Below are 12152 nucleotides of genomic sequence, written 5' to 3'. Positions count from 1 at the left end.
TAACAGCAAAGAATTGCTGTCAAGGCCACCTCAACCACTTAACCAATCCCAACAAAGAAGCCATGCACAGATATCATCACCCAGTAGGGTTCAAAAGGAGGGCTAGGGTACACAACCAAGTGTTGGCATCCATCTAGCCCTACCAAACTCAATGAAATGATCATAACTGCAGAGCAGTTCACATCAATTATCCATATGATCAAGCCAAACTAGATAGATAATTGAAAAACACAAGCAACCAGTGATACAGACACTTACAAATGATCTAGATGATCACTGCAAGCAACAGCAGGTGCTGGGGTAAGCAAGAGCATGCACCAGCACAGGCTTGAGTGACACACAGGCCAAGTAAGAGCATCAGTGAAACACAAGCCGTAGGACAGCAGAAAGTCATCAAGCACTGAAGATCATATGATCATCAGGACTTAACAGAGCATGCAAATACATGCTAGAGACAACCTAGCAACAAATCATGAATCCTATAACTTGCACAGCACCAATGCACCAACAGATGCTTCACAGATAATCACATAAATAATTCATGATTGTATCCAGAAGCACATCAAATATTTGATGAACCACTGGATCATAAACCACCAGCAAAGCACACATCAATTCATCACTGAATTACCATGATAAGACCACAGTAATGCTCAATTGAGCATAATCATGAATTTGAGCACAATAAATAGCACACAATGGCTCTGGTACTTGCAAAATTGCAAGAATGATACACTGTCAACAGGCCAGGGTAACATAAATGAACACACCTGAGTGTCTGGCAAGAATAATAACATAAACAAAGGCACAGAGATAGAATCAACCAAGAATGGCAAGCATAGGCAGGCACTGAGCATAAAAAGTATTGCACAGAGGCATGGCAAGGCTGCACACAGCAGTAACATAAGCACTGGAATGGCCATGGCAACAATGGCCAAGGTCAGTAGGGCCCAGTAGCATGAGCAGCACGAGCAGCACAGCAGCATGAACAACACAGCAGCAGCATGAGCAGTACAACAGCACGCGAGCTTGCACAGCTAGGCATGGCAGACGAGAGCATGGGCACGGCAGGCCTCTCCCCAAGGAGGAGCAGCCATGGCCTGAGCTAGAGGAGGGGAAGAAGAACAGGCACAAGAGAGGGGAAGAAGGGAGGCGCACTTACCGGGGACGAGCAGATCCACAGCGGCCATGGCGGCCACGGCGGCACACGCCGGGGCACGACGGCGCCAGGCCAAGCCAGGCCATGGCAGTGCCGCAGCGCCCAGCACCACCACGGCAGGGCACGGCGACGTCACGACGCCAGGGGCGTCGGCGGCGACGAAATCGCCGCGGCACCTCACGGCAGACGAGCGGAGGCGTTGGGGCGAGTCGACGAAGCAGCAAGCGTCAGATCGACATGGACCATCAGGTCCTTCGTCGAGAGGCGGACCAGATCCGCCGCATCTCGTCGCCGGCGATGGCCGGAGGCGGTCGGATTAAAGCGGCGACGGCGGAGACGATTTTGGTCGCGGGAGCCGAAGGGGGAATAGGGTTTCACGAGGGAGAGAGAAGAGGAAGTGAGGGCGACCGAGTGGGCCGGACCAGGCCAGCGGGGTTAAGCCCAACCCACTCGGGTTCACCCTGACAGGTGGGTCCGAGGGCATTTTTGGCATTTCATAAATGCCCATTTAAGTAAAATCTTTCACATAATTCTATAAAATAAATATAGCTCTAAAAAATAATTAAAAATATGAAAACCACTCAGTATAAAAATCTCTATCATAATAAAATATGAAATAGAATTTTTGAAGTTAAACAAGAATAAGTTCAAATTTGATGATTTAAATAATCATTTAAATCACACCCTTTTATTTTCAATAATGAAAATAAGTCCATAAATTCTTTTGGACTTTAAAAACACCTTGACAACATTTTAAGGTTGTATTTTGCCCTAAATAGAGTATCCCAAAATTATTCTTAGTATTAACCTCTCACATGAAATAATAACGACATCGGAAGGGGGGAACAAACCCTAAAACTGGAATCATGCATCAATGCTTCTTTAACCATTGCCCTTATCGGACAATGATGCTATTTTTCAGCAACAGAGGACAAGGGTCAGTCCACACCATCCAACTGCAACACTTTGCAGTGTTCAGGCAAGTTCATCACTTGCTCATGTCATTCGAGTATTTTTTATCAAATTAGTTGCAAAGTACTATGGTTATCACTACTGCATGAAAAGCAAAACCACTATCTTCATAACTATGAATATGACTAAGTGGTTGGCAATGGAACCATGGATTGTGTTGATATGGTGGAGGTTCCATTGCAAGGGCTTATATCCATCTAGGATTAAACAACAAATGTCGTCCAGTGATTCTTGTGCCGTAAAGCTCGTGTTAACCATAAGATCTGGAGTGGGACGGAATAGTCAATTGTATTTCCACCTCTCGTACATCAACGGATGCGCTTACCATAGACACTTGACCCAGGTTGGGCGAGCGGTGGGGTGGGGATCCCATTCTAATTCCCCACGGTAAGTGGTCTATGATGGGTTGCGGCCTACCGGCGAAGGAGTTTGGTTAACGAGTCCCGGATCCGTCGTCATGGTCGGGGTCCATCCTTAATTGGTATAAGAGGACCGGCGAGGACCCGTGGTCGGGGTATGCAACAAAGGGTGGGTGTGCGAGGTAGCGGAGGAATATGATTGGCTATGACCTTATACCGGGCCTCACACCGAAGGAAGTGTGAACGGGAAAGTCTGCCGGTTGGCACCAAGGTTAAGATCTCTTATGGGTAAAGCAACACACCTCTGCAGAGTGTAAAGAACCGTGACCTGTCACTCCCTGTTCCGGTATTTGGAACTGCGAACGCTGCCGGAAAGGAACTCCATGAAGTTCTAGTAAACCGGTGAAGGCTGACGGACATAGTTCTTCGGAATAAAAGCAACCTCTTGAAGAAATTTTTATCAAAACTTGCACTGGTATTAGACTTTCTGGTCTAGTATCGTAGCTAGTGCATTAAATACCTCTTTTCTATAATGAACTTGTTGAGTTCGCTCGTACTCATACCACTCTTAAATCCCCTGCTTAGATTGTCTGAACCATCTGGAGGAGGACAACGACAACCCTGAAGGAGCCGACATTATCGGCTATGAAGAACCAGACCTCTCTAGAGGTGTCGAAGGTGTAGACTACCTTATAGTCTACGGAACCGGGGAGGGTTCCGGAGGAGAACAAGCTTAGACCGACAAGTAGTAGTAGTACCCGAGCAGTACGAACCCTTAGTACTTAACTGCTCGTTGGAATAAATGTATAACTTAGTAAGACTCCTGTATTATAAGTTAAGTTGGGTTCGCCTCGAACACAGGAGTATCCCTCTTAGGACCCAAGAGGAGCTCCGAGATGATATGTACATTATGTTTGTAATAATAAATGAATGAGTTATGGACCTGCTATGTTCTGTTGTACTACTCTGAGGGATGTAATATTTGCGGAATGGTACTTCGTGAATGTTATATCAACGACGGCATACTACAACATGCAGTGGTATGCAGGGTCACCACAGTTGGTATCAGAGCAAAAGCTTTGACCTTAGGTTGGAACCTAGTAAATGGGACAAAACGTTAGTAGTCAAATAGGACTAGTAAAGAATTCTCTAAAAATATGGTGTATATTCACTTGAGAATAAAACAATCATATGTTTTAGTGCGATAATTCTTTATTATCACTATTATGATGCATTATTACTAATCTTATATTCTTTCTATTCTACAGCTAACTATGGCAAGTTCACGCCGAGGGACGAAACGTGAAAGTGAAGCTGTCAAACTTGAGTGAATACGACGGAGGACTCGCAGACATTCTTCGTGCCATGTTGCTTGAATTTGGGTGCGATCCCCAAATCCAAGTAATGAAATACTGGTACTACGACGGACCAGTATTGGCGAAGTGTAGGGTAGGGCTAAGACTTCCAGAATCCCTAGGTATGAGCGTAGTGATGCCAGCAGGTGAGGCTAGAACTATCAACATAGCCTACCACATAGCCATTATGAGAGCCATCACTGATATTCGGGAGCATAAGATGAAGGAGCTTATGGGTTCCGAATTCACTCATATTCCTCATATGGAGGAGGAAGTTGATCCTATGCTTAACCACTTCAAGTTTGCAAAACGCAAACCAGCAGAAGCCGCTAAGTATATGGATAACAGCCGCAACCTACTGTCATTGTTCTATCAGCTGAACCGTCATTTGACGGGAGCAATTGATACAATGCTAGAGGAGTTCACTGAGCCCAAGGAGGAGACCAAGGAGAGTGCACCAATGGAGAATGAGGTTCACACACCAGTCTATTCAGCTGGTGATTACATTAGTATTGATCATCCCGAACAACAAACCACACCCATGACACCTAGGTACTTTCCTAGTAGTTCCCATGGAGGATATGAGGGTGGAGAGGAATCCGGAAACAATCAGCGTTCCGTGACTCCTATGGAAAACTCCACGGGTTGGCGTTGGGGATCAGATACTGGAACCCATAGTGGTTCAATTAGATATGACCCGGAGATGAATGAGGACGCCACGACCCAGAACCAGAGTTATCCGCGTAATGGGGAAGATGATGGAGGGTATCCGATACAGGTTGAGTCGGATACGAATGTTGGAAATACCTATGGTGGAGTCACAGGGGAGTACACCCGATGGGTGGATTATGATGCACTGAATGACCAGTTCATGAACACTGATTTCTCCCTGGGATCATCCTTTGATTCCGATTACCAGCCGACGGGGAGACCTTATGTTCCAGGTTTTGTCAGGAGGACTACACGTTCGACCGGATGGAAGCCTGGAATGTACCGGGAGTGAAGCACGACTAGAGACTACCATGGGAGGCGAGACTACAATACATTAGTACCACATATATTGTAGTATGTAATATTTTGTAGAAATTTGTACATATATTTCAATAAGTGAGTTTGCATACTCACAGCGTCACTGAGTATTGTAATAAGACCACTTATGTATGTATATACAGGGTATATGTTTTGTATGATTTGGATTTGCTTCTTGATTTCCATTGCGTGACTAGTTCTGTGCAGAAAGTTGAGCTCAGAAAACTTGTGCATGGAGTAACTATGAGTACCACTTTGTGTTGCAGAACTAGGGGGAAATGTCGGGATTGACGGGTGAGGAGAGTGAAGCACAGCGCATGGAGCGCGAAGCAAAGCAGAAGGAAGAGGCTGATGAAGCAGCCAGAAATCAGTTTCCACCACCACCACCACCCATGACGCGGCGAGATTTCCTCCAATACATGCAAATGTTGGAGGAAAGGCAACATATAACATTGGAGCAGCAGAACAAGTTCTTCCAGGAGCTGCTTCAACAAAACAGGGTGGAAAGGCCCGAGAACCAGGGAGTCACCTTGTCAGACTTCCAGAATACAAAACCCATATCCTTTGCATACGCGCCCGAACCAATGGATGCGGAGGATTGGTTGATGGACACGGAGCGGAAGCTCAACACCGTTGGATGCAATGACCTGGAGAAGGTCAGATATGCAACACACTTATTGTGTGGACCTGTCGCATCATGGTGGGACAATATCGTAGCCGTTTATCCGGCTGAGAAGGTATTTACCTGGGAGGAGTTTAAGAGGAAGTTCAGGGAATCCAATGTCCCTGAAAGCATTGTGGAGTTGAAGCGTCGAGAATTTGAAAGTCTCGAGCAGAAGGATAAGGCCATCTCGACTTATGTCGGGGAGTTTTCGAAGTTGTCTCGGTATGCTGTTGAGGAGGTCAACACCGAGGACAAGAAGAAAAAGAGGTTCATGCGGGGATTAAGTCCACAGTTCAAGGTTCAGCTCAGGATGATGAGAGCGACTGAGTTCCAAGAGTTGGTGGATGCAGCCATCACTCTTGAAGATTATTTCAAGCAGCTGCAAGAGGAGAAGAGGAAAAAGGCCAAGTTTGAGCCTAAGAGATTTGCCAGTAACAAGCCCAATACCAGCTTGAGTTTCAAGCCGAGGTACAACAACAACAACAACAACAACCAGAGGAGGAACCAAGGATATCATCCTGCAAACCAGATTATTTGACATAACTGTGGATTCAAAGGACATGTCGCGAAAGATTGCAAGAAGCCCAGAATTATATGCTTTGGGCGTCGTCGGGAGGGGCACATGCTGGAGGACTGCCCCAAGAGAAATACTGGAGGAGGTCAGTCAGGAGGAGGAGGAAGTAGAGGAGGAAATGCTGGAGGGAATTGGAAGAACAAGAAACCCTTCGGCAAGTTAAACTGCACCTAGCCTTGGAGGAGGTGGTTAACTCCGATCAGGCAGTGATAGGTACGCTTCAGATACTTACTCATCCTGGCAAAGTACTTTTTGATACTGGTGCAACTACATCATTCATTTCTCAACAATTCATCATCAAACATGGGATTAGTTGCACTAAGTTAGATACACCCATAACTATACTTTCCGTGGGGGGGACGATAGTAGTAACCCATACCAAACAAGGACAAGTCATTATGATCAATAAATGCGCATTTGACGCAGACCTATTCATTTTACCGATGAAGGACATTGATGTCATTCTTGGTATGAACTGGTTAGAGGCTAACGGAGCATTGATCGACTGTGTGACACTACAAGAAAAGTTGCCATGGCCGACGAAGTTGAAGTCGCGCCGTGGTTGCTGGTGTACCATGGCCGACGATTTTGGTCCCTCCGTGGTGCATGTCAAAACTTTTTTTTTCTCGTTTTTGAGGCCACCTAGCCCGACGAAAGCGGCCAAAACGTCGCGTATGGTGGCCCGGGACGTGGTGCATCGCGAATTCTCGGGTTCGCCGGCCGAGTCAACGCAAATCCGCACCGCCGAGGGATGTAGGGCCCGGATGGCAGCCTCTCCGGCATTGTTTTTTTCTCGATCGCGCCATCTCGTTCAACGTTCTCCGATCGAGCCGTTTACGATGCGGGATCATGGGTCCCGCATGTCATCCTCTATGAACCAAAATTCTTTCTATTCTTGGATTTTTTTGACCCCCGATTTCCGGCTACTTCCTTTTTCTTTTGATCCCTTGCCGCCTTGGAAACGTTGAGACCGCTGCTGCTAAATGGGACCCGCATGTCATCCTCTATGTGCAATCAACTTTCTTTTCTTGGAGTTTTTTTGGCACCTCAAATTTGGTCACTTGCCTTTTTCTTTCGATCCCCCGCCGCCTCTCAAACGGTGATACCGCTGCTGCTAAATGGGACCCGCATGTCATCCTCTATGCACTATAAAACTTTCTTTTCTTGAATTATTTTTGGCACCTCATATTTGGTCACTTGCCTTTTTCTTTCGATCCCCTGCCGCCTCTCAAACGGTGATACCGCTGTCTGCTAAATGGGACCCGCATGTCATCCTCTATGTACTATAAAACTTTCTTTTCTTGAATTATTTTTGGCACCTCATATTTGGTCACTTGCCTTTTTCTTTCGATCCCCTGCCGCCTCTCAAACGGTGATACCGCTGCTCGCTAAATGGGACCCGCATGTCATCCTCTATGTACTATAAAACTTTCTTTTCTTGGATTATTTTTGGCACCTCATATTTGGTCACTTGCCTTTTTCTTTCGATCCCCGCCGCCTCTCAAACGGTGATACCGCTGCTCGCTAAATGGGACCCGCATGTCATCCTCTATGTACTATAAAACTTTCTTTTCTTGAATTATTTTTGGCTCCTCATATTTGGTCACTTGCCTTTTTCTTTCGATCTCATGCCACGTTTGAAACGTTGAGGAACCCGCTCGGCTCATGGGACCCGCATGTCATCCTCTATGTGCTATAAAAGTTTATTTTCTTGAATTTTTTTTCACCCTCTGATTTTTGGCTATTTCCTTTTTCTTTTGATCCCCTGCCGCCTTTGAAACGTTGAGACCGCTGCTGCTAAATGGGACCCGCATGTCATCCTCTACGTACAATAAAGTTTCTTTTCTTGGATTATCTTTGGCTCCTGATATTTTGTCACTTGCCTTTTTCTTTCGATCTCATGCCGCCTTTGAAACGTTGAGTAAGCCGCTGGCTCATGGGTCCCGCATGTCATCCTCTACGAACAATAAAAGTTTCCTTTCTTGGAGTTATTTTTTACCCCTAATTTCTGGCTATTTGCCTTTTTCTTTTGATCTCCTCGCCCCTCTCGAAACGATGAGGACGCTGTTGGCAGGTCGGTCCCACATGTCATCCTCTATGAACAATAAAAGTTTCCTTTGATGGATTTATTTTGAACCCCTAATTAATTTCTGGATATTTCCCCCGCCGCCTTGGAATCGTTGAGGATGCTGCTGCCTCATGGGTCCCGCATGTCATCCTCTCATAACGGTAAATGTTTATTTTCTTGGATTTTGTTGACCAAACGATTTTTGGCTTATTTTTTCTTTCGATCACCTGCAGCCTTTAAAACGTTGAGGACGCCGCTGGCTCACGGGTCCCACATGTCAACCTCTATGAACAATAAACGCCGAGGATGCTGCTGCCTCATGGGTCCCGCATGTCATCCTCTCGGAACGAAAATGTTTCTTTTCTTGGATTTTTTACCAACAGATTTTTGGTTTATTTTTTCTTTCCATCCCCCGCCGCCTTTAAAACGTTGACGACGCCGTTGGCTCATGGGTCCCCGATGTCAGCCCTCCCGTACAAGAAACATATGATATCTTGATTATTTTGCGGACAATAAACAATGTATTGCGCTCTGAGCTATTTCAAACGGATAACTAAATCTTTATTTTTACATAAACAAACTTATATGTTGAATCTCCTTGTTTTTTTGTCTTTGCGAAGCATAGGACTTTCCTGTTTTTTTAGAAAATTCGGAACTTTCCTGTTTTGGAGTGGGCTGAAATTGTACGAGTCAAAAGGCCTAGCAGGATAGTTCGAAGGCCCGGATGTCCGGATGCAGCCCAATTGAAATCTTTCTTCTTGGATTTTTTTCACCCCCGATTTCCGGCTACTTCATTTTTCTTTTGGTTCCGTGCCGCCTCTCAAACGGTGAGACCGCCGCCGCAAAATGGGACCCGCATGTCATCCTCTATGTACAATAAAATTTCTTTTCTTAGATTATATTTGGCTCCCGATATTTGGTCACTTGCCTTTTTCTTTCGATCTCATGCCACGTTTGAAACGTTGAAAAACCTGCTCGCCCATGGGACCCGCATGTCATCCTCTATGTACAATAAAACTTTCTTTTCTTCGATTTTTTTGGCACCTCATATTTGGTCACTTGCCTTTTTCTTTCGATCCCCGCCGCCTCTCAAACGGTGATACCGCCGTCGCTAAATGGGACCCGCATGTCATACTCTATGTACAATCAAGCTTTCTTTTCTTGAATTATTTTTGGATCCTCGATATTTGGTCACTTGCCTTTTTCTTTCGATCTCATGCCACGTTTGAAACGTTGAAAAACCTGCCGGCTCATGGGACCCACATGTCATCCTCTATGTACTATAAAAGTTCATTTTCTTGGTTTTTTTTTCACCCTCTCGATTTTCGGCTATTTCCTTTTTCTTTTGATCCCCTGCCGCCTTTGAAACGTTGAGGACTCTGTCGGCTCATCGATAAAACTTTCCTTTCTTGGAGTTTTTTTTACCCCCTAATTTCCGGCTACTTTCTTTTTCTTTTGATCTCAAGCCGCATTTGAAACGTTGAGACCGCTGCTGCTAAATGGGACCCGCATGTCATCCTCTACGAACAATAAAAGTTTCCTTTCTTGGAGTTATTTTTTACCCCTAATTTCTGGCTATTTGCCTTTTTCTTTTGATCTCCTGCCCCCTCTGAAACGATGAGGACGCTGTTGGCAGGTCGGTCCCACATGTCATCCTCTATGAACAATAAAAGTTTCCTTTGATGGATTTATTTTGAACCCCTAATTAATTTCTGGATATTTCCCCGCCGCCTTGGAATCGTTGAGGATGCCGCTGCCTCATGGGTCCCGCATGTCATCCTCTCGTAACGGTAAATGTTTATTTTCTTGGATTTTGTTGACCAAACGATTTTTGGCTTATTTTTTCTTTCGATCACCTGCAGCCTTTAAAACGTTGAGGACGCTCGCCGGCTCACGGGTCCCACATGTCAACCTCTATGAACAATAAACGCCGAGGATGCCGCCGCCTCATGGGTCCCGCATGTCATCCTCTCGTAACGAAAATGTTTCTTTTCTTGGATTTTTTACCAACAGATTTTTGGTTTATTTTTTCTTTCCATCCCCCGCCGCCTTTAAAACGTTGACGACGCCGTTGGCTCATGGGTCCCCGATGTCAGCCTCCCGTACAAGAAACATATGATATCTTGATTATTTTGCGGACAATAAACAATGTATTGCGCTCTGAGCTATTTCAAACGGATAACTAAATCTTTATTTTTACATAAACAAACTTATATGTTGAATCTCCTTGTTTTTTTGTCTTTGCGAAGCATAGGACTTTCCTGTTTTTTTAGAAAATTCGGAACTTTCCTGTTTTGGAGTGGGCTGAAATTGTACGAGTCAAAAGGCCTAGCGGGATAGTTCGAAGGCCCAGATGTCCGGATGCAGCCCAATTGAAATCTTTCTTCTTGGATTTTTTTCACCCCCGATTTCTCGGCTACTTCATTTTTCTTTTGGTTCCGTGCCGCCTCTCAAACGGTGAGACCGCTCGCCGCAAAATGGGACCCGCATGTCATCCTCTATGTACAGTAAAATTTCTTTTCTTAGATTATATTTGGCTCCCGATATTTGGTCACTTGCCTTTTTCTTTCGATCTCATGCCACGTTTGAAACGTTGAAAAACCTGCTGGCCCATGGGACCCGCATGTCATCCTCTATGTACAATAAAACTTTCTTTTCTTCGATTTTTTTGGCACCTCATATTTGGTCACTTGCCTTTTTCTTTCGATCCCCTGCCGCCTCTCAAACGGTGATACCGCCGTCGCTAAATGGGACCCGCATGTCATACTCTATGTACAATCAAGTTTCTTTTCTTGAATTATTTTTGGATCCTGATATTTGGTCACTTGCCTTTTTCTTTCGATCTCATGCCACGTTTGAAACGTTGAAAAACCTGCCGGCTCATGGGACCCACATGTCATCCTCTATGTACTATAAAAGTTCATTTTCTTGGTTTTTTTTTCACCCTCTGATTTTCGGCTATTTCCTTTTTCTTTTGATCCCCTGCCGCCTTTGAAACGTTGAGGACTCTGCTGGCTCATCGATAAAACTTTCCTTTCTTGGAGTTTTTTTTACCCCCTAATTTCTCGGCTACTTTCTTTTTCTTTTGATCTCAAGCCGCATTTGAAACGTTGAGACCGCTGCTGCTAAATGGGACCCGCATGTCATCCTCTATGTACAATAAAGTTTTCTTTTCTTGGATTATCTTTGTCTCCCGATATTTTGTCACTTGCCTTTTTCTTTCGATCTCATGCCGCCTTTGAAACGTTGAGGAAGCTCGCTGGAGCATGGGTCCCGCATGTCATCCTCTATGAACAATAAAAGTTTCCTTTCTTGGAGTTATTTTTTACCCCTAATTTCTGGCTACTTCCTTTTTCTTTTGATCCCCTGCCGCCTTTGAAACGTTGAAGACTTTGCTGGCTCATGGGTCCCACATGTCAGCCTCTATGAACAAGAAACACTTCCTTTCTTGGAGTTATTTTGTACCCCTAATTTCTGGCTATTTGCCTTTTTTCTTTCGATCCCCACCGCCTTCTAAACGTTGAGGACGCCGCCGGCTCGTGGGTCCCGGATGTCGGCCTCCATGGACAATAAACCTCTCCTTTGTTGGATTTATTTTTCACCCTCCGATTTTGGCTATTTCCTTTTTCTTTGATCCACCGCCGCCTTGGAAACATTGAGTAAGCTGCCGGCACATGGGGCCCGCATGTCATCCTCTATGTACAATAACCTTGCAAGATCTTCGAGCGAAAGAGCTTGTATTAGTGGGACCCATATGTCAACCTCTATGTACAATAAAAGTTTCCTTTCTTGGATTATTTTTAGCTCCCGATATTCGGTCACTTTCCTTTTTCTTTCGATCTCAAGCCACCTCTGAAACGTTGAGTAAGGTGCTGGCTCATGGGACCCACATGTCATCCTCTATGTACAATAAAGTTTATTTTCTTGGATTTTTTTACCCCTGATTTTTGGTCACTTGCCTTGACGCCGCCG

Source organism: Lolium rigidum, chromosome 1 (assembly GCF_022539505.1).
Source record: "Lolium rigidum isolate FL_2022 chromosome 1, APGP_CSIRO_Lrig_0.1, whole genome shotgun sequence".
In the NCBI taxonomy this organism is placed as follows: domain Eukaryota; kingdom Viridiplantae; phylum Streptophyta; class Magnoliopsida; order Poales; family Poaceae; genus Lolium; species Lolium rigidum.
The sequence above is the reverse complement of the archived record's forward strand: the minus strand, read 5'-3'. Positions refer to the sequence as shown.